This window comes from Lampris incognitus, chromosome 7 (assembly GCF_029633865.1).
Source record: "Lampris incognitus isolate fLamInc1 chromosome 7, fLamInc1.hap2, whole genome shotgun sequence".
In the NCBI taxonomy this organism is placed as follows: Eukaryota; Metazoa; Chordata; class Actinopteri; order Lampriformes; family Lampridae; genus Lampris; species Lampris incognitus.
The window spans coordinates 6,999,479-7,022,625 of record NC_079217.1 but is presented as its reverse complement, the minus strand read 5'-3'; the positions used below and the strand labels follow the sequence as shown (position 1 = coordinate 7,022,625).

Below are 23,147 nucleotides of genomic sequence, written 5' to 3'. Positions count from 1 at the left end.
GGAATGCACCTACATGGCATACCTTTAAAGACAGTGCGGCCAAGATTGCTTTCTCTGGCTCACTAAACACCATTAGTCTTCCCAGAAATGTAATAGTCTACAGTTCAAAAATCTGATGTTTGACTCAGTCTCGCCTCCTACTCTCAAATAAACACAGTGTAGATGCAAGCCCTTTTCAATCTCTGCTGACCTTGAAGAACTTATGCAAGCTTTTATTTCATCACATTTGGCTACTGTAAATCCTGTCTAAGTCTTAAACCCTGTCTTTAGCTTCTGCAAAATTCAACAGCGAGGCTTTTAACAACAGCTACGAGACGGGATCATATTATATTCTGTTTTAGCATTTCTACACTGGGTGCCTGTTAATTCCACTTCTCTGTGCCGAGGACTCCTCCTGGACTGCAAGGGCCTGTTCAACCAGCTTGGATGGAGGCATCATTAATGTTTGATTTCATCTAAACTTCTCTGGATGTAACTTTGTTTTAATTCCAGACTGGTATTTTTCTTGATTGTTATATTTTTGGTTGGTTTTATTTAGCTATTATTATATTCGCACAGAACCTTGTTTGAATTCCTGGGTGGTGTTTTGCAGCTTATTGTCTGAAGTGAATTAATTTATACTGATTTTATAGTTGATGTTGTTTGTAATTTATTGATTATTGTTTTATTCATACTTAAGTAAGGGTACACGTATACATAGATAGATAGATAGATAGATAGATAGATAGATAGATAGATAGATAGATAGATAGATAGATAGATAGATAGATAGATAGATAGATAGATAGATAGATAGATAGATAAAATGGATGGATAGATGGAGATAGATAGATGGATGGATGATATGGATGGAGAGATGGAGCAGATAGATAGACATAGACAGATGCATGATATGGATGGATAGATGGAAATAGCTGGCTAGATAGACAGATGGATGGATAGAGATAGATAGCTAGATAGATGGGAGAGATAGATAGATATATAGTAGATAGACGGATAATATGGATGGATAGATGGAGGTAGATAGCTAGATAGACAGATGGATGATAGATAGATGGATGGATGGATGATATGGATGGACAGATGGAGATAGATAGCTGGCATGGATGGATAGATGGAGATAGATAGCTAGATAGATAGGACAGATGGATGATATGGATTGATAGATAGATAGATAGATAGATAGATAGATAGATAGATAGATAGATAGATAGATAGATAGATAGATAGATAGATAGATAGATAGATAGATAGATAGATAGATAGATAGATAGATAGATAGATAGATAGATGGTAAGGATGGATAGATGGAGATAGATAGCTAGATAGATAGGACAGATGGATGATATGGATAGATAGATAGATAGATAGATAGATAGATAGATAGATAGATAGATAGATAGATAGATAGATAGATAGATAGATAGATAGATAGATAGATAGATAGATAGATAGATAGATAGATAGTAAAGATGGTATGGATGGATAGATGGAGATGCTAGATAGGACAGATGGATGATATAGATAGATAAATAGATAGATAGGTAGATGGATAGATAGCTAGATATAGATAGATAGATAGATAGAAGACAGACACACACAGAGATAGATAGTCATTATCACTATTATTATTATTATTATTAGACAAAATTGATTTTATAGTTAATATTGATGGCTGTTCAATATTGATTGTTACTTTATTAGTGTTGGACAGATAGATAGATGGATAGACAGATAGTCACTGTCACTTTTATTAGTACTTATGTGCAGAAACTGAGTTAGCTGTTTTCTTTGCATTCTCAATAACAAGTAGGGCATTTCCCCAAATCCCACAAGTGCTCATGTGTTTGCCTGCACCTCTTCCCTCTTGCATCTCAATTCTGTAATAAATATCAGCACTCAATGCTTACACGCTGGCTTCATTTCACTGACTTCGGTTACAGCAAATGATGCACATCAGGGTCTCTCCAATCTTATCTAAATTTAACAACATCCATCCCATGGCTTCAAAAGCTCATAGAATTGGGCCAAAAAAAACCCCCCCAGCTTTTCCATCCACCGCCATCAGAAGTTTCAAGAGTCTCCGTGGACTATGACGTTTGAGGATGACATTGTGATGTGTAGCGAGAGTAGGGTGCAGGTTGAGGAGAGCCTGGAGAGGTGGAGGTATGCACTACACTAGAGAGAAGAGGAATGAAAGTCAGTAGGAGCAAGACGGATTGCATATGCGTGAATGAGAGGGAGGACAGTGGAATGGCGAGGAAGCAAGGAGTAGAGATGACGAAGGCGTATGAGTTTAAATACTTGGGGTCAACTGTCCAAAGTAACGGGGAGTGCAGGAGAGGTGAAGAAGAGAGTGCAGGCAGGGTAGAGTGGGTGGAGAAGAGTGTCAGGAGTGATTTGCGACAGAAGAGTACCAGCAAGAGTTAAAGGGAAGGTTTACAAGATGGTAGCGAGACCAGCTATGTTGTATGGTTTGGAGACAGTGGCACTGATGAAAAGACAGGAGGTGGAGCTGGAGGTGGCAGAGTTGAAGATGCTCAGATTTTCATTGGGAGTGATGAAGAAGGACAGGATTAGGAACAAGTATATTAGAGGGACAGCTCAGGTTGGACGGTTTGGAGACAAAGTAAGAGAGGCAAGTTTGAGATGGCTTGGACATGTGTGGAGGAGAGATGCTGGGTATATCGGGAAAAGGATGCTGACTATGGAGCTGTCAGGGAAGAGGAGAAGAGGAAGGCCAAAGAGGAGGTTTATGGATGTGGTGAGGGAGGACATGCAGGTGGCTGGTGGGACAGAGGAAGATGCAGAGGACAAGAAGAGATGGAAACGGATGATCCGCTGTGGCGACCCCTAACGGGAGCAGCCAGAAGTAGTAGTAGTAGTAGAAGAAGTAGTAGTAGTAGTAGTAGTTGTAGCCATCAGAAGTTGCAACCATCTTACTTTTCACCAGTATTTCAACAAAACCTTGTGACTGGATCCAGACTCTTACAAAACCAGCTACCTGACTGTGAACGACAGTTAAGAGATCAGTGTTGACTACCGATAGGCAAAGTCAAACACACAAGCCTCAAGTGATGCTGTGCAACAGATGGGGATGGTGCAGTGAACCGTCCAGTACACGTCACTTGCGGTAATGTTATTAATTTGATTAATTGAAGTTAACATGTCTGGTTTGTTCAAGCTTGAACACTCAAGACTTGCCATGCATATCTGATGAAAGGTCAGCTCACTCCAATTTATTTGCCAAAAGGAAAGGACACAGGGGAAACCTGCACTGGCTGGGAATTTAATCAGTGTGCCACCCACCCAGATGCAGAAACTTGGTTCTGCTCGGGGAGCCAGCTGCCTCGGGATGACATGCACATTTAGAAAGAGGCATCGGTGTGCGTCTAATGGCCAGTGAAGATGGCTTCATGCTTTGGTTGGAAGAAACACGTGTTTAACAAAGGGAAGTGTTTCCAACGGGGTGTTGAGACGCATCAAAATAATCACATGACTAGCAGCAATCTGCAATTCAGATTTCTTATGAATTTTAATCCATTTTTAAATATGTCATGATGTATTCAAATATTAATTAGTTTTTTCTTTTTACTTTCAGCTATAAATTACTGACTATGCAGCTACACACTGTTGTGAGATGCTTGCAAAGAAGAAAAAAACAACTGACCACTTCTCAAGCGAGTTTTCGAGAGCACAATTAAAGCACTCAGATAGAGTCGCAGTGGCAAAGTGATTAGAGGAATTATTGATCAGTGTCTTTGCTGAAAGTGAGTGGACCTCCCCTCAATTTGTGCCAAAACTCCCTTGATGACTGCATGCGCACACACTCGGCAAACAATTAAATCACAAACAGCAGACATTAAGAACCCTTCTCCGGCCTGCAGCCGCTCTTTGTCTGGGCTACTTATTGAAGCAGCTGTGGAATATGAACGCTGTGCTGAGAGATTGATCGCTCCTCTGCTCTTCTGCAATCTCGAATCTCTGGTAATAGTTTTCCCCCTCCCTTACTATATTCAAGTAGTTATGCTGCACATTGCAAAACAGCATTGTGACATTACAACAACGCCATATTGCATGAATATTGAAATGGCTTTTAAAGTAGGCGGACGAGTTTTGCTTTTATTAAAAAGAAGGAATTGTCATTCTCACACAGGCCAAATTTCATTTCGTGCTGTAATTTGCAGAGATTTGTTGTATTTCAGGAACCCGCAGGAACTCGGAAGCTGTGTGGCTGTGGATGATTAAATTCAAACATTTACTCTCAGCAAGTGCGAGGCTCGCTTTGCTCAAAATCCCCCCCACCACCCCCACCTTAAAGGTCGCCCCAAGTTTGGTTCCCTGCGACAATTGATTGCAGTTTCACAATGTCATGAGCATTCTCCTGTAGCATTTGACAGGACCCTCTAACAGTTTAGACAGCCAGACAGAAAGGTGTGAACCTTAAGCCCAAAAAGCTTCACAGGAGGAGGATTCAGCCGTCCTCCCTTGGACTGTAAAACCGGCACTCGAGCAAACCTCACATCAGCATGGGTGAAAGGACAGCGGCGAGGAGAAATGGCATGCTATGCTGTCTGGAGAGAGACGTCCTTCATGGGCTTACATACAGCCCCCATGCCATTACTATCTATGAGCCCTGCATTCACGGATATCCCTCTTTCACCCCTCAATATTGTCTTTGCACCGAGTAAGTCAGTTTGTTATTCACATCTAGCTGACATAATCCTTTGTGTTTCTCTCCCTTCCGTGCTCATTTTCATATTCCATTTAGCATCGAGGGGAATTTGTGGAGCGCACCCAGTGTAGGCATGAGGTAATGAATAAATCAAGCATCGGAGTGAAGCCGTAGTCCTACTAAGAGGTCATCTGTATTTCGCTGCCATTTCACTGAGAAGTAAGGCAGAAGAATATGTCCAGCCAGATGAAAGTAAGCGACTGTGTTGTAAATGGGCAGCCATAGGGGAGCACCTGAATAATTTATGGCTCCTCTTGTTTTGCTGCACAATGAAGGGGGGCGGGGGGCGGGGGGGGGTGTTATCTGAAACAAAGAGCCCACCGTGTATGTTACCGCACAAATGTCTGTTACGCTCATCTTTCCATGTCATCTTTTATGCCCTATACATTCATATCCAATTATTCATTCTCATACATCAAACTCCTAGGATGTATTCATAATAAACGCGGCTAATTGTGTTTCGCGAGTCGTTTACAGTGACGGCTGCGGGGATGTCAGAGTCCCGGAGGCAGCAGCCGCCCTCAAGTCGTCATCTCGATATGAAAACTCTCGTTTTCACACATCCTGAGATGTCGCTCCCATGTCTGTCTCCAGAGATGCCAGATCCCACTGATACAATTCTCCAGGGAAACAGGCGCGTAGCCCGAGCGGTTAAACACAGCTCCTCTCCAGGAATCCACGCTGAGATGCCTGCATGACGTTTCATACCCGGTCTTCTCAAGTACCGTCTAGTGCTGTTTACGATGCCAGCCTTTTTGTACACATGTATAGATTGTCACTGTGTATAATTTAAAGCGTTTAAGTTTTAGCTGCATCAGTCGAACCTCCCGTTGTGAGCGGACCACCACATTCCCCTTTGATTTTCTAACTCGGGGCTACAACCTGATACCTCGCTACACCTCTAATCAGCTCAGCCCGACATGTTAAGGACTACGGAGAGAAAAGAGAGAAAATCAGATGAGCACTGACTGTACACATTTAATCTCATTGATATTCTATCCCCCCCACCCACCCCACCCCACCCTCAAAACTGTGAAAAATAAGGTTTTTACTAGGGACTCGTGAAGATGGAATCATGAAAATTGTCTTTTTCTGGAAAAGCACATCAGCTCTAAATAACTGTCAATAGCAGAGGATGGCCTGACGCAATGCTGTATCCCAATGAATGATGCAAGAGGATTATGTCCCACATCCCACACTGTACAATAGGATGTCTTGACCAAACATCTATTGAGTGGCTTGTCTTTGAGGTTTGCTGGGGGACCAGGAGTCTTATTTGCTTTTAAGTGAGAGCACAACCTCTGTGATTAGTTGCACTGATATGGCCGATGGACGAGTGGGATGTTTTCTCGGCTCTCTATCATAATCTCCTGGTCATCTAGGAGATCTATATATGCTGCCTTTCTACCTGCAAATTCTGATAAAGGGGCTTAGTCGATCCCATTTAATGATGACAAATGAGACTTATCCTGAGGGGATGTTGTCAGATGAGAGGATGTGCTGTGGGTGTAGAATTAGGCAGTGACACGTGGAAAATAAGCCAAAAAACAAGGTGTTTTCTCCATAATTCCAGGCGTTATTTATCTTGTGATGGAGAGCGCCTTTCAAGAAAAGCTGGGGACAAGAGGGAGACAATTTATTCCCTCCGTTAAATTGACCTTAACATTGGCTATTAACTTGTGGCGTGTCCTGGGTTTACCTTTAATTTGGTCTTTAAAACCCCGCAGCGTTATGGAGCTAGAATATACAGGAATGAGGGAATATTTCAACTAGTCTAATGACTTTGGGTTTTAAGATGTTATTAAGCAATAAACAATAGGAATCCATGTCGGCCGTCCTTACCAAATTGGAATTGACTTCATAATAATAAATTTGTCAAATTGCTCAGCAAACTGGTTCCTAGTGCATTCCAGGCAACTATGTCAGTGAGCTGATGAGAATTAATCAATGAATCGTTATGTACCAAAACTGACTGTGTGAGTAATCTAGCCATGGTTCGACTTCCACAGCTCTAACGCAACTTTTGCAACAACCATTTCTCAAAATGACAAGACTAAAAACAGGCTGCACCCTCCCCCTGTTTAATTACAATGCCTTACTAAAAGAAGACGCCGTTTGAGACTCAATGGGTAATATCCTAGCAGCTGCCAACACATATGAAAACAACCCTTTGGGAAAAGGACAGTGCTTCATTTTGAAACGAGTTAAAATTCTACATTTCTGTTGAAGTGCCTTGGCGCATGACTCCGTTGCTCCAAAGTAGTATGAAAGCTACTGTAGTGTACGAGCTGCACAAAAGAACCTGACACTGGCTTCATGTCGGCCGGCTCTCTTTTTTCTTTGACACTGGGAGAAATACAACTGAAGACCAGGCAAGTTAGCTGCAGTACCATGTGGTCACTCAGAATTTTATATATTTTAACAGAGCATAGCATCCTCGGTGCTTTCTACACTACACTCATGTCCGAACACGGACACGCACATGCATGCACACACACTTAAAATGGCCTCGGTTGCCCAAAAGTGTTCCTTTATTTTCCCCTGCACCACAGCTTGCAACATATATCCTTTAAACAACTCATTACTTAGCAGCAAGTTAATTATCATCAAGCATTATGCTAATAGACTGGCTCTATAGATAAGAAAACAAAGCGATTCCTAGTGCAGTAACCCAGGGTAACGTGTTTTGAAACCTCTTTCAAACTTCAAATAAGCAGCAGCGTTAGACAGGATAGTAAAGAACAAATCTCCCTATGGGGACATTAAAGTATGCCTTATTTCATTTTAATAAGCACTTCAAATATGTGGCTTCCATTCAAGACGGGCTGCAGAATGTGAACTGTGACATCATCGTTACCAACCACAACAGTTCAAAGTCAGTATCACAAGCAGTCCATGTATTTCCTGGCATAAAACGCTTTGATCCTTCAACATAAAGACAGATGGCAAATGCAAATGTTTCAAATCACCAGTTTTAGCAGTGAAATGTCTGATCAAAGTTCTTGTCAGCATAACCCTCGTTATAATTTCCCGTTTCCCGTTATAAACAAGAACAACGCAAATTCAAGTCAGTTCTTCTAAAACGGCATTTAACAAAAGCAGTGTTGTCGCCATATTACAAAGGGACGGGGATTTGGGAGACTGTATACATTCAATCAGCGTGACTGGTTCAGTAAGATTTCAAGATTTCATTCCTCTTCTGAGATATTCAAGGACTTGAGGCGAATTTTTGTGGTGTCCATGAAGAACGGTATATGGAAACTGTCTACTCCGAGAGACTCCATAATCCTGCAAATTATCCAGTGTCATGGACACATGGGGACAACAACAAGCATATGAAAACCGGGCATCTGAAAAAGAAGGGAGGAAGTCCTAGTTCCTGTCCTTTGATCAAACAATGCGGCGTTTCGGAGAGATGACTATTAAATACAATGTCACGGAGACCTCAAAAACCTCCGAGTCGCGATGGGGCGTCATAGGTGTCAGACTCATTTCCTCCTTTCAATTCATCAGGATAAGAGACCATAATTACTTTCTCTAGGAATGTGCTGATAAAGTCATCTCATTGTGAACAGCCATTTGATCCACTTTTTTTGCTTGTCTTAATAATATCACAGAGCAGAACCTCGAACTGCATGGTCACGAAAAGAACAAAGAGCAAATTCTGTGAGAAGATACCCGAGTTCATCTGTGTTTCGCTGAACCTTAAGGCCCAGGCATCTGGTCAGGTTTTTTTTTTTCTTCCACTGGTGGTACAATTAGCTGCTCATCAAATTATAGCAAAGTGTTGGTTTGTGAATCTGAATCTCGCTGAAAGTAAGTATTGTCAGATGTATTGCTTGTTACATCCTATGCCAGTGAAGGCTTTTCCTGCTGCTCACACTCAAATTTGAAAAAACAAAAATAAATCTCTCTCCTTTATGGAGCAAGCTGTGAATGTAGAATACACAGAGGGACTCAATTTGGTATTCCTTCAAAAAAGAGACATTAGATATTTCAAAGAAGGTCTGTGTATTCAAAGTACGGGGGGAAAAAAACAATGCCGTTTCCCAGTTCTTCACCAGCTAAAACCCCATAACCACCAGAAAACTTAAACTGTTGAGGTCATTTTTGCTTGTATGAATGAGTTTAACTCAAACTGACGTATTGTTGGTTGGACGCACGTTGTGCTGAGCGATTAATTGAAACTTCGGTTGATTTTTGGTGTTTAAAAAAACTAATTGAGCGAGACTGGTTCATTTACTAGAAACACTGACGCTCGGTTAACGTTGGTTTTATTTCTGAGCTTGATGCTAAAAAGGAAAATGACACGCATGTGCAGGCTACTTTTGACTGCGGACCACTGCAATACGCCTCACAGCATCGAACCTGCTGGAAATTTTGGTTTCAAAGGCGAGATATTCGACACAGTTCAGCACTGCAAGAATTACAATCAAGGCCGCCCATAAGTGCGGGAAAGGGGAAAGCTTTGCAATCATAAAAAGTGGCTAAAATAGATAACATTTTGATGGTATTTTGAACTTTAGGATGTCATTTTCAGTGAAATGGTTATTTTTTTAAGTAGTTATACTGGGTCATTGTCAAAATAAATTCGAAAAAAATCGAAATCAAAATCCGTTTCTAATTTGTAGGGCACAATTGGCCGTGTCTGCGGGTGGGAAGCCAGATGTGGGTATGTGTCCTGGTCGCTCAGGGCGCCTATTTGGGGGGGGGGATGGCATGATCCTCCCACGCACTACGTTCCCCTGGCGAAACTCCTCACTGTCAGGTGAAAAGAAGTGGCCAGCGACTCCACATGTATAGGAGGAGGCATGTGGTAGTCTGCAGCCCTCCCCGGATAGGCAGAGGGGGTGGAGCAGCGACCGGGATGGCTCAGAAGAGTGGGGTAATTGGCCGGATACAATTGCGGGGGGGAAAAAAAGAGGGTAAAAAAAAAACAAAAAACAAAAATCAATTTCCAAAATGAAAACGGAACTGAAATAAAAAGATAAATAAATAAAACACTGATTGCTTCGCTAAAGTGGATGTATTATAGTAGAACTTCTATAATACATCCATGACAAAATCACAGCAAGAGCAACATGGCGCTGCTCCAACAATCATAGTCGTAGCTCTACCCTGTCAACCCGGAAACACTTTCTTAAAGGGTCAGTTTCTACCTAACACAGAACATCAACCGATTATGGTGAATTACATCCATAGAGTCTGCTACATATATGTCCCCCCAGAATTCACAATATTAGAAAAAGTCAATCTGGAGGGGGGTGGATAGCCCAACCACAACGTCTTCGCCAAACAGAAACGGAGGCCGGGGTGCCTACAGGAGGGGCATTGGCGACCCTGTGGCAGCGTGGGGGTAGGGCAGGGGGGTGGAGGAACCTTAGGGGCCTTGTTGGGAGGTGGGGGCAGGGTAGAGGGTGCCCCCGCTGTGGGGGCTGGGCAAGTCCAACAGGTCGATCCATGTCCAGGTGAGCCGGTTTCAGGTGATCCACTGAAATGCGCTCTGGCTTGCTGCCGACTTCCACGACAAAGTGCCCATTCCTGGTCTCCAGGACGTGGAACGGCCCATCATAGGGAGGCTGCAGGGGTCTACGGTGGGCATCGTGGCGGATGAAAACATATTAATAATAATAATAATAATAAATTTTATTTGTGGGCACCTTTCAGAGCACTCAAGGACACCTTACAGAACACAGTAAAAAACAAGCAGCACTGTATCAGACAGCATAAAATCAAAACAAAGCAGGGTGGCCAACAAAAAGTTAATAGCTTGTTTGCAGTCACGTGATTCTGATGACGTGCGAGATTCAGATGGAGGGCAGGAAGTGAAAAGCAGAATGGACGAGATGGAGCTAGTTTAGCCCTAACTGTGCTAGTTTAGACGGTATTATGAGAGAAAGGTATAAACAGAAAGTAAGATATGTTGGACATGATCCTTATGTTATGAAGAGTGATTTTTTTTGACGAAGTGGTCCAGTGGAGTTATCCAACTCCGCTCCTCCCAACCGCAAACGACGGTTCGCAAGCCATTTTTTCCGGCGTTTTCGGTCAATTTCTTCCACCCCCCCCCCCATGAACAACAACTTTTGGTACTCAATAAAAACGCCTTGTGGTTTCTCAGTTAATGACGCCAAACACAGGCATTTCGAAAGTTTTTGATAGCGCTTCCTATGTAGAAAATCACTTCCTGCCCTCCATCTGTATTTTGGGACATCATATGCAAACAACATATACAATAGAGAAGTATAAAATCATCATCTGCACAAAACTCAATGAAGTGTGTATCAGACTGAATATGCCAATTTGAAAAGGTGTGTTTTGAGATGGGATTTGAAAGTTGAAAGAGAGTCAATGTTGCAAATTTCTCGTGGGAGAGAGGTCCATAGGTGGGGGGCAGAATGACTGAAGGCTCGAGTCCCCATGGTAGTCAAGGGGGCTGATGGTGTAGTGAGTTGGAGAGCAGAAGAGGATCTGAAAGGTGAGGAGCAGGATCTTGAAGTCAATATGGTATTTAACAGGTAGCCAATGGAGTTGCTGAAGAACAGGAGAGATATGATATATGGAAGGGGTTCTGGTAATGATACGGGCAGCTGAATTCTGGACCAACTGAAGTTTATGAAGACACTTGAGGGGAAGACCAAAGAGGATAGAATTACAGTAGTCAATAAGGGATGTAACCAGGGTGTGAATGAGTATGGCTGTACTTTTAGGTGTAAGCGACGGCCGAAGACGATTAATATTGCATAGGTGGAAGTATGCAGACTGAGTAACATTGTTGATGTGAACTTCAAAAGATCACGTGCTGTCCAGGATGACACCCAGACTCTTTTAACCTGAGGCGATGGAGGAACTATAGAATTGTCAATAGTCAGAGAAAAACTATCAGGTTTGGCCAAAGTAGATTTAGTGCCTACTAGGTGGACCTCAGTTTTATCAATATTAAGTTTGAGGAAATGGTATGAAAACCAGGATTTGATTTCTAGTCAGCAGTCAGAAAGGGAAGTGGGCGGAAGAGTGAAGGTTGGCCAAATGTGGCCAAGAGGTAGTAGGTAAATAATAAATAGGAGGGCTCCCAATACAGAGCCTTGGGGAACACCAGTAGTAACAGGAAAGGATTGTGATCTCAAATGTTTAAGCTGGACAAACTGAGTGCGGCCAGAGAGATATGATCTAAATCAGCTAACTACTGACTGCAGACTTGCGGGGATGTGAGACTGTGGGAGGCTGTGTTGCTAAGTGGGGACTGGTGCGAAAGCTCTGGCATTATCCAGGAGTGTGGCCCATTGATGGGCTGCACACCAGGGAGCCATGGTGTTGGGGATGAATTCCCCTGGGACCCCGCAGCAGCTGTCCGCAAACTAGTTCAGCGGACGAGGACTGGAGGTCCTCCTTAGGGGCGGTCCTGAGGCCCAGCATGACCCAATGGAGCCTGTCGACCCAGCTGCTATCCTTGAGGCTGGCCCGAAGAGCGGCCTTCATAGAGTGATGAAACCACTCGCACAACTCATTGCCCTGCAGGTGGTAGGCAGTGGTGCGGTGGAGCTTGACCCCTATGCTCTCTGCGACTGCGTTCCAGAGCTCAGACGCAAACTGTGATCCCCGCTCTGAGGAGAGGTCAGATGGGTTGCCAAACCGGGTGATCCAGGTCCCGATGAACGCCCAGGCTACGTCGGTGGATGTCGTCGATGACAGTGGGACGGCTTCTGGCCATCGAGTGGTCCTGTCCACCATGGTGAGGAGGTAAGTAAAAACGTGGGAAGGGGGCAGGGGGCCCACTAAGTCCACGTTTACAGGGTTGAACCTCCTTTCGGGCACTGGGAACTGTGCCAGGGGGGCTCTGGTGTGGCAATGCACTTCAGAGCGCTGACACTCCACGCAGGTGTCAGCCCAGTCTCTCATATCTTTTTTGATTCCGTGCCAGATGAACTTGGTCGCCATGTCTTTGAGACGGCTTTTTGCCAGAGTGGGAGAGGCCATGGACACCATCAAAAACACGTCACCTCCAGCCAGTTGGAATGACGGGCCAGGGCCGACCCACGGAGATGTCGCACAGGAGCATAGTGCCAGCGTCGTCAAAAGCCATGCCCTCTAACTGCAGCCCTGTGACAGTCGTCCTGAAAGTTTGCACGTCCGGGTCGGCGGCCTGGTCAGCTGCCATGCGGGCATAGTCAAGACCCCAGTGGACGGCCCCCGCAATGGCCCGGGAGAGGCAGTTGGCGACGAGGTCGGTTTTGCCAGCAACATGCTGTATGTCCGTGGTGAACTCCAAGATGTAGGAGAGCTGTCGTTGCTGGTGCGTGGACCACAGCTCAGCCACCTTGGCCATGGCAAGCATCAGTGGTTTATGTTCCACAAATGCCATGAACTGGCGGGCCTCTAGCAGAGAACATAAGTTTCAAACGGCGAGGTAGAGAGCAAGGAGCTCCCGGTCGAAGGTGCTATACTTCCGTTCACTGGGGCGTTAACTGTCAGCTGAAGAAAGCAACCGGCTGTCATGCACTGTTCACCCACTGCTCGTGCACCGCCCTGGCTGCGTAGTCTGAAGCGTCTGTGGTAATGGTGATCGGAGCCTTGGGGACAGGTGTGCCAGCATTGTTGCGTCAGCCAGAGCAGTCTTAGCATCCACAAATGCCTTATCCCTCTCCATGGACCAGTCAACAGTGTGTTTGGTGGCCTTGCCTTTTAGGGCCTCATACAGGGGTCACATGAGTTGAGCGGCTCGGGAGATAAAGCGGTGGTAAAAGTTCATCATGCCGAAGCAACTCCTGTACAGACTTGACTGTGAATGGTCGCAGGAAGTTCACGATGGCGTCCACCTTTGTGGGAGGAGTACCGCCCCGTCTTTGGTGACTCGGTGTGCGAGGAAGTCGATGGTGGTCAGCCCGAACTGGCACTTGGCTGGATTGATGATCAGCCAGTGCTGGCTGAGCTGCTCAAAAAGAGTCCGAAGGTGGGCCAGGTGTTCTGCTTTGGAGGTAGCCATTTTCCTTCTTTTTTTTGGGGGGGGGGGCGTTTTTCCCATTTCACTTGGCCAATTACCCCACTCTTCCGAGCCGCCCTGGTCGCTGCTCCACCCCATCTGCCGATCCGGGGAGGGCTGCAGACTACCACATGCCTCCGATATGTGTGGAGTTGTCAGCCGCTTCCTTTCACCTGACAGTGAGGAGTTTCACCAGGGGTCGTAGCATGTGGGAGGATCACACTATTCCCCCCGGTTCCCCCTCCCTCCTGAACAGGCACCCCGACGACCACAGGAGGCGCTAGTGCAGCGGCCAGAAGGCAAGCCCACATCTGGCTTCCCACCTGCAGACACAGCCAATTGTGTCTGTAGGGACACCCGACCAAGCCGGAGGTAACACGGGGATTCAAACCGCCGATCCCCGTGTTGGTAGGCAACGGAATAGACTGCTACCTGGACGCCCTGCAATATTTTCATCTTTTTGCCGCTGTGTCCACCATTGTCGTAGTTTCCTCTTGGATGCGTTCTAACGATCTTGACCTGGCATGTAGTTGCTACATTTTTATACAGTCCCGCTGCCCAAATGTCAGTTAATGCCCAGAAATATCCGGTACACCGCAAAATAAGAAAATATGGCAGAGGACAGGGTGTAGATACAGACACCGCCACACATGTCTAGTGAGTCATAAGAGAGGACTGAGAGGGATTATTTATGTACGAGTCTATACATTGATTTTTAGGAAAATCCTACTGGCTCTACCTTCAATACAGGATATTCTAAGAGCAAAAGTGAAAACTTGAAAACGATTTTAATTTAAGCTGTTTAAACATGGGGGAATAGAGCACTTTTTTTAGTACACCTTGTCTTAACAACTTCCTTGTCATCTTTTATTTTTAGGGTTTGGAAAGCCCAAGAAAGCAGAAAGGCTGCTAAAGCTTTAATGATTTTAATGAATTATTCTTGACAGGCTGAGCCTTCTTAAACACGGTTAAGTAACTGCAGCAGACACACCAGATTTACTACAGGCTCACTGGCTATCATTGTTGAATACTGAATAATTGTGGGAAACATTAATGTAGACCCCTGATCATGCAATCTCACCAGCCACTGCTCGGCAGAAAACTAATTTAGCCAAGGTGTATCAGGTCATGTAACTTCTCTGTGTTCACATAATGACTTTTATTTTGGGACCTGGAAAAGTTGACACACAATTACTTTTCCAGAGGCTTTGTTTGACATTGATGAAGCTGTTAGCAAAAGCAAAGGAAAACACTAATATATATATATATATATATTAAAAGAAACACTCAACGGTAGGGCAAGCCTAGGCTTCATTAAAACATGAAAAAGGAAGGAGTGAGCGAGCATTAAAGAAAACAACATTCCCCGCTGTGCCCTTCATAGTTAAAAACGTTCACTATTTCACGCCGCCAAAGAATTCATGAAGACGATCATTCATGCTTATTATCTGTATTCCTCAGCTCTATTCTCTATTGTCCAATACTCCAGACATGTCTGGCTACAAGGCATTCAGCCACTGGAAAACATGCCTAAAAAGTTGGAAGGTCGAGTTTCTAAATGGTTTGTCAGTGAGCAGAAGTTGAAGAGCTGCCTTATCCCTCCTCTGATATTACTGTCTCTCTCTTATCTGCTATCTGCAATCAATAACATTAAGCCCATTTGGCCTCTCTCAGAGAGGAAAGTACACAGGATCCACACATTACTCATCAGCTTGATATCCAGTTCAAGGGTCTGATATGAACATGATGGCAGGAATAATTTCTTGAAAGTAACCTAGCACTGGATTTAAAAGGACATTTTCCACCTTATTTCCATGTATTAATCATAGCGGCAGCATCTCCATGATGTGCATAATACTTGCCAATGTTGTCTCTATTGCTGTGGCCCACTATAGCCAAGTGGCTTACTTCTGTCACCCATTGACGTCAGTGGATGACGGAGGGAAAAAAATTACAAGGCAGATTGGACTAAGATGTTAATTTTCTAATCTCCCCCTCTGAGAAACTCATCTGCAATTCTGCATTCTGGTACATTCTGGCAACGTAGAACAGCTCTCTTGGCAGGAGAACGTCGATATCTCTGTCAAAATGAATTGGACTGATGATGTTATGGCTTTAAAAGACGAGATAGCGGCCCTCAGCAATGGACGTCGATTATAAGCGGTGAAATATCCCTTTAAGAAAGGGGGTGGTGGGGGGGCTTCTCTTCCCAGAATGGTTATTCATAAAGCAAATTCCCTTAGCATATCTATTACCAACTGCAAATTCCTAAGAGGAACATCAGCACTGTGCGTGTGTTCAGAAGTTTATCAAGCCATCTATTGTATGTATTCTGAACCCATGTTCAGAGCGGCCCAGGGTGTTTTCTGCTGTTCATCAGAGAGCCTGTTTTCCCTATTGAGATAAGAAATTAAATCTGCAGGAACAGGAGATGCTGGGGTTGCTGCAGGGTGGTGAAGCGGTGGCTCTGATAATGGTGCCGACTCCCATTGCGCAGGCTGGGAGGCAAACAGCCGTGGCGCCAGCCCAACCCCGCCTGTGTGAGAGGATAGCTACCACTGTGGAATAGTTGCAGTGGAAGAGGAATGTCACTAAGAGGAGTCTCTCTCTCTCTCCCTGCATAGAAATGTTTGCATGGATCTGGTTCTCTCTCTCTCCCTGCATAGAAATGTTTGTCTGTATCTGGTTCTCTCTCTCTCGCTCGCTCGCTCTCTCCCTCTCTTTCCCCATCTCTCTCTCTCTCTCTCTCTCTCTCTCTCTCTCTCTCTCTCTCTCTCTCTCTCTCTCTCTCTCTCTCTCTCTCTCTCTCTCTGCATAGAAATTTTTGTCTGGATCTGGTTCTCTTTCTCCCTCCTTCTCTCTCTCTCCCCCTCTCTCTCTTTCTCCCTCCTTCTCTCTCTCTCTCTCTCTCTCTCTCTCTCTCTCTCTCTCTCTCTCTCTCTCTCTCTCTCTCTCTCTCCCTGCATAGGAATGTTTATATGGATCTGGTTTGTTTTTGTGTTTGGATTTTTTTTTTTAAACAAATGATAAAGAGGGAGGCAATTATGCTTTTTGGGTCTCTGTTTACATAATTATTGGGTAAAAAAAAAAGAAGGTCCAACTGTTTCGTTCAGTTATTATACACTGTACGTTGAACATGCTGTAAACATACACCTCTCAGTTTTGCAGTGTGCAGCGGTTTGTACTGCTTTGAGTAAGATGGGTCTTCTCTCATCTTGACATGACTGGGTATCTTTTACTATCTTCACCATGCCCAATTACACCCCCTTCATCACTGCAGCCAGGCAGTGTGTTATGTGTGTTGCTGTATTATGTAAATGCGCGTAGGGTTTTAATTTCAAAATGGGAAACTCACCAGAATGTTGCGTCCTCTTAGATGCCTCTCACAGCTGAGAGCGTCAGAGCCGCCTGCAGAGAGAAATAAACGGTCACACCTTAATGTGCAGGCACAAATAACATTGGCTGCATATGGCACCAGCTGTAATAGTGTCAGAATCATAAAAAGGTCCAATTTATGGTTCAATCTTTAATTCTATCCCCGACTCAATACAGCATGGCTGGATATTTGTGTTGCCGTAGAACAGTCGTTTCACAGGCCAGCCTCTCTTCAAGATCAAATTTAAACGCACAGGAATTCAAACGGAACACTTATTTATTCAAGTCTTCAATTGAATTCCGCCCCCTCCGTTAATTGATATACAGTGACTTTCTGTTACTATTTTCTGTGCAGTATTTGACTACTTCATGGCACAATCTTGCACGAAAATCCACAACCAGGTTAACAACGGACCTTCCGTACTTGGCTTGATGAATATAAACCTATAAAGGTCAAAGATAAAGGTCAAACATGTCAGTATCCGTTTTTCATTACGGCCACATTATTGAATAAATGCGCAAGGGGATTGATTTTAAATAATCTACGTTCGTCTGGAGAAATAACGCTATCGGAAACGGTTCTGTGTTGCAGAATATGGATGACGTTGCCCTTTAAAACACAATTTCATGAGCAGACGCACAACAAATACGATGAATTCCATCAGCAGTCCATCATGTGCTTCAGTTTAATGTCATAATCATGTCACTGCTGTGGTGAAATGACGGTGAGTATGAAATTGTAATGCAAGTAATGCATACCTCTTTTGAAATTTGATTTTTTTTTGGTTAGTTAAGTGATTTTCTACCTTCATATGTATTTCGCGGGTGCTTTCCTCTGTATATGATGTCCTGTTATTCTTGCCCGTGCAAAAACACTGTTGTCAATACAAATCGATCCCCATATAAAATTCTTATGCCTGGAAATTACAGTAATTTTGAGTCTAGACTTTTTTTTTCTCCTCTTTTTTTTTTTTGTGTGGCTTTTCCCCTTTTTGTCCCCAATTGTACTTGGCCAATTATCCCACTCTTCCGAGCCATCCCGGTCACTGCTCCACCCCGTCTGCCGATCTGGCGAGGGCTGCAGACTACCACATGCCTCCTCTGACACGTGGAATCGCCAGTCGCTTCCTTTCACCTGACAGTGGGGAGTTTTGCCAGGTGGACATAGCGCGTGGGAGGATCACGCTATTCCCCCCAGTTCCCCCTCCCTCCTGAACAGGCGCCCCGAATGACTAGAGGGGGCGCTGATGTGGTAACCAGGACACATACCCACATCCGGCTTCCCACCCGCAGACACGGCCAATTGTGTCTGTAGGGACGTCTGACCAAACTGGAGGTAACACGGGGATTCGAACCTGCGATCCCCGTGTTCGCAAGGCAACGGAATTGACCGCTACGCCACCTGGACACCCCCAACTCTAGACTTCTGAAAAGAAATGACTGATGCGGCTGGGAGAAGACAAGGCATGTTAAAACATTTGTACAGGTGGAGATTTGGTCAGCTTTGGTCTTAATAATAACTGGTTGTCTCACCGGAATGGTGTCTGTCTAAACACCCGTTTACCTTTTCATTTGCATAACATTTCGTTTATACACTCGAGCTCAGAGGAACCCAAGCTGAAAACAATTTTCTCTGCCTGTCCCAAGCAAATGAGCTCGACGGATCCTAGCAGCCATCATTGCTAATTGATGGTTTGGTAAGATGAACTAGAAGGGAACATTTCCCATAATGTTTTTTTTTTTTTTCCTGGTGTGGCGACAACAGAGGAATAGCTCAGATTCTCGTCTGTCAAATTTAATTGCCAAAGCAGCCGTCTAGATTAGGCTCTCAACAGGTCTTTTTTTTTTTTATCAGCACCTGCCACAGCAATGCAAGGTGTGTTCCACCAAGGCATATATTAAGTAACCCAAACCCCCCTCCCCACACACACACACGGTGTAAACAAGATAGGCCTCCACCAAAGACTTCCACATTAACACAAGCCTCGCAGGGTAGTGCACAGCATCCACACATGCAAAAAGTCCAGATTATAGCTTTCATATTTTAGCATCGGGCTCACTCAGAACCATCTGCCGTTGCTAAAAGAGTTCTCCTGATCACAGGGCTGAAAAAACAACAACAACATCGCCTTATATTTTTGGTTTTTGTTTCTTTACGATATGTACTGCATGGTTAGAGTAAAGACGAGTCGTACAATTTCACCAGATATCTGCAGCTTTCCATTTTCAAAGCTCCGTTTGTATGGAATATATCAACCTAGCAATTATTAGGGTGCTTTTAGAAGGGGGGAATGAGGCAGTTGTCCAAAAAAAAAGTCTGTAGTCCGACTAGATTTTAGTATTCGTCAGATGCATCGGAATCTTTTTTCTTCAAGGGAAATCACGAAAAAGCGAACCTTGCTCGATTTTGTTTTCTGTCAAGCAAGGAGTTTTAGCCCAACATTAGCCTGCGTTGCATCCTTTGCAATGGGACTACGGCACGTGGGTGTACTGCTAGTATGTCCACTCTTAAACAATATATTGTTATCGTTACACCCTACTCTGCACGTTACTCCACACATTATTCTTATCCAAAATATTTTCTTTCTTTTTTTTTGCAAGAAATCTCTCTATAACCACTGGGAATGTTATCACATGGTAATACAGCTTAACTGTTCCCATTTCGTTTTGTAACCTCTAATAGCCGGCATCCAGCTGACCTTAAGACAGTGACGTGACAAACAATTTCATGCATGTGTGCTGCACTTCACTGGCATGTCCGTTCTCTGTTCATGTGCACTGGAGCGTCAAACAGTTAAGGGACCGACTGATTTCCTCAGCGGTGCAAGGGTTAACAGCATACGTATTTCTGCCTTTGTACACAGACTGTGCTATCCCCAGCTCCCCCAATACCCCCTGTCGTAAAGATACAAACACGGGCACACACACAGACTTGTCCTTCACCCCATCTAAACATGCCGTGGGAAGAGCGGGATTTGTTATCTGCAGGTTCATGTGATGGGCTTGCATCAAAAAAATGTTCAACGCCACTGAAAAAAATCACAAGATCTATTCTAATTTTCTTTGACACCTTAAATGTCATTACGGTCCTTCACGTCTTCATGACAGGTCTTTCTGTATTCCAGTGTCACAGCTTTACTAGAACAATGCACAAGCATCTCTGGAAGAAGCGTTCAGGGGTGTGGTTGAAAGAGTATCGAATGCTCTCCAGACCGTATGTTCTCCCTGGTATTCATTAGATGATAACACTGCAGCTGTCAGCGTTGTGCTTATGTTTCCCCTTATATCTCCCGCCTGGTGATGCAGTGGTAAAGAAAGAAGAAGAAAAATATATATATATATATACATATATTTTTAGAAGAGCATTCATTTGCACTTCTTTTTCCCCGCTGAAAGACTTGCAACTCCTCCCACGTCACATCGGTGTGACACCAGCTCCGTTGATGTGACCAGTTCATTTACTTCAAAAACACTGATGTCAGACTGAGATGGGGGAAGGAGGGTAAGCTCTATTTCACAATTTTTTCAAAGGAGATATTTGCACATCCAGCTATCTCAGATGCAGGCATGTTGGAAAGCATCACTTTAGTCTTGAGAGAGGAAGATACTGCACACTGCTCTTGTTCCGCATCACAATTTATTGATCATACGAACGTTTCGGTCGGTCCCTCTGCACCTTCGCCAGGGGTATTTTAAAGAATTCTTATAGCAACGATCTTGAATAGATAATGTTCCGCACATTCTGTGTGCACAGGTGTGGGACAATTATTCCCGGGTGGGAGTGTCTCTCGATAATTGACAGTGGCCTGTGTACAATCTGTCACATTATAAGTATCCTTCTTCTTCTTTCGCCTTGTTCCCTGTTTCTCAGGGGTCGCCACAGCAGATTTTTGCCCTCCATAGCTTTCTGTCTGACACATCCCTTTCCCGCAGTCCAACCCTCCTCATGTCCTCCTCTATCTGGTCTCTCCATCTTTTCCTTGGTTTTCCTCTTACCTTCTTTCCTATATAGTCTATGCCTCCTCTCTGTATATGTCCAAACCATCTCAATCTTGTCTCAACTTCTCAGCCATTCCTCTGATCTTGAACATAGCTCTCGCTTGTTCAGTTCTCTTCCGGTCTTTTCTAGACACTCCCAAGGACCAACGCTGCATGTTCGTCGCTGCTACCGCTAATGTAGATAATAGCCTCTCTGTTGTTGTCACTGCTTCCATACCATAGAGCATGGCAGGCCTAATCACTGATTTGTATACTTTGCCCTTTACCCTCAACGGCATTATTTTGCCACAAAGTACTCCAGCTACCTTTCTCCATGAATTCCACCCAGATGGTGTCCCTTTTCTTGACTTCGTCCTTACCACCGCTTTCTGTCCGTATTGTCAATCCTAAGTACTTGAACTCGTTAACTTGTGGGACACCTTTTCCTCCTAAGGTCAATCCTGGACTTGCTATGTGCTTATTTAAACACAGGTACTCAGTCTTTGTTCTGCTGATCTTTAGTCCTCTAATCTCAAGTGCTTCTCTCCAATCTTCAAGATCTCTCTCAAAACTTTCCTTGTCCTTGTTGGCTAGCATGATGTCATCAGCAAACATCATGCTCCACGGTGGCTCTTTCTTAAGATGTTCTGTGAGGCTGTCTATCAGTACCACAAACAAGAACGGGTTCAACGCCGATCTTTGATGCAGTCTTACCTTTATCTCAAACTCACTTGTTGTTCACACTGCACATTTAACTACGGTGTTACAGTCCCCTGTACATCCTGAATAATGCTGCTGTAATTTTCTGGCACTCCCTTCGCTCTCAGGCAATACCACAACTCCTCTCTTGGTACTCTGTCATATGTCTTCTCCAGTTCAATAAATACACAGTGCAAATCAATAAGTATGCAGTGCAATTCTTTCTGTCCTTCAATGTATTTTTCAGCTAAGGTCCTGAGTACAAAATCGCGTCTGTGGTACTAGCTGGCAATACATTATAAGTCTACACATAAGAAAAAGAAAAGAAAAACAGGAACAAGTGAGACACCATGACACATACTTCCATCTATTTACAAGAACATTTACAAAAGTTGCACATCTAATGACAGAAAACTTCACCCTTGCAGCTTTCATAAGTCAATCAAAGTTGTGCAATCATATGGAATACTTGTATCTGGAGTGCACCATAAATAGGCCTATTTGATCCCAAAGCTCCTTAGAGTACGACATGCCATGAAAGCTCATCATTCCACCCTTTGGAGGTATAAAGTTTGCAAATTAAATATTAAATGTACTTCTCTTCAATCAAGAATTTCATCAATGTTCCCACCTCTCTCTCTGATAGAGTCACCTTTTCAATGCCCTGGAACCTGAATGATGACACGTCATGTTTGAAGTCATTGAAATAGACTGCTATTGGGTAACCTCTATCATTTCTCTTTATGGAGCTCTTTTGTTCACTTATTCTCTGTTTTAGTGAACTCGATGGTTTACTGACATAAGCTAACCCACAACGACATTTGATCATATAATTACATGAGAAGTGAGAAGCATGTGATGACATAAATTATACATCACAGGAAACTATAGCATCAAACTGATGTAAGTTATGGAGAATAGTGCCATTCATAGGGAAAATGCATACATCAATGCTTTTCTGAAACTGACCATATTGATAGTTGGCTAAGGATCACAGTTTACCCACCTTTTAATTTACCATTACATTACTGCACCCTCCCATCCTTTCATACTATGTATTTAATTTCCCTAACGTGGCTGGTTCAAAATAGATAAATAAATAAATAACGGCAGTCAATCATGATTTCATTAAAGCGCCTGTTGCACTGCCTCAAATGTCTGTGATCAAGCAGACAACATATGGTTCTCTTAGCATGCCTTCACAGTTGGCACATTGACCATTATCAGTACCTCCAGGGTGGCCAACGTGACCTCCATAGATGAGAGAGCTCCTGAGAAACCCAGCAGCCCAAGGCCATGTAAGTGCATTTTACACTGGGCTGCACTGCAGAGAACGCGGACTGAATGAGGGGTATTGGAGTAAGGCGAGGTGTGAAAGCC

At 44.0% G+C, this 23,147-nt stretch overlaps 1 protein-coding gene across 1 annotated transcript in view; it reads right to left on the bottom strand.

The window, feature by feature from the left end:
• Window positions 1-23,147, bottom strand: part of lrfn1 (leucine rich repeat and fibronectin type III domain containing 1) — a 156,065-nt gene that overhangs the window by 68,128 nt on the left and 64,790 nt on the right. Inside the window, exon 2 of the mRNA XM_056283617.1 lies at window positions 17,071-17,123. The gene's annotated coding sequence lies outside the window, so the exon portion shown is untranslated. The remainder of the gene's footprint in view (window positions 1-17,070; window positions 17,124-23,147) is intronic.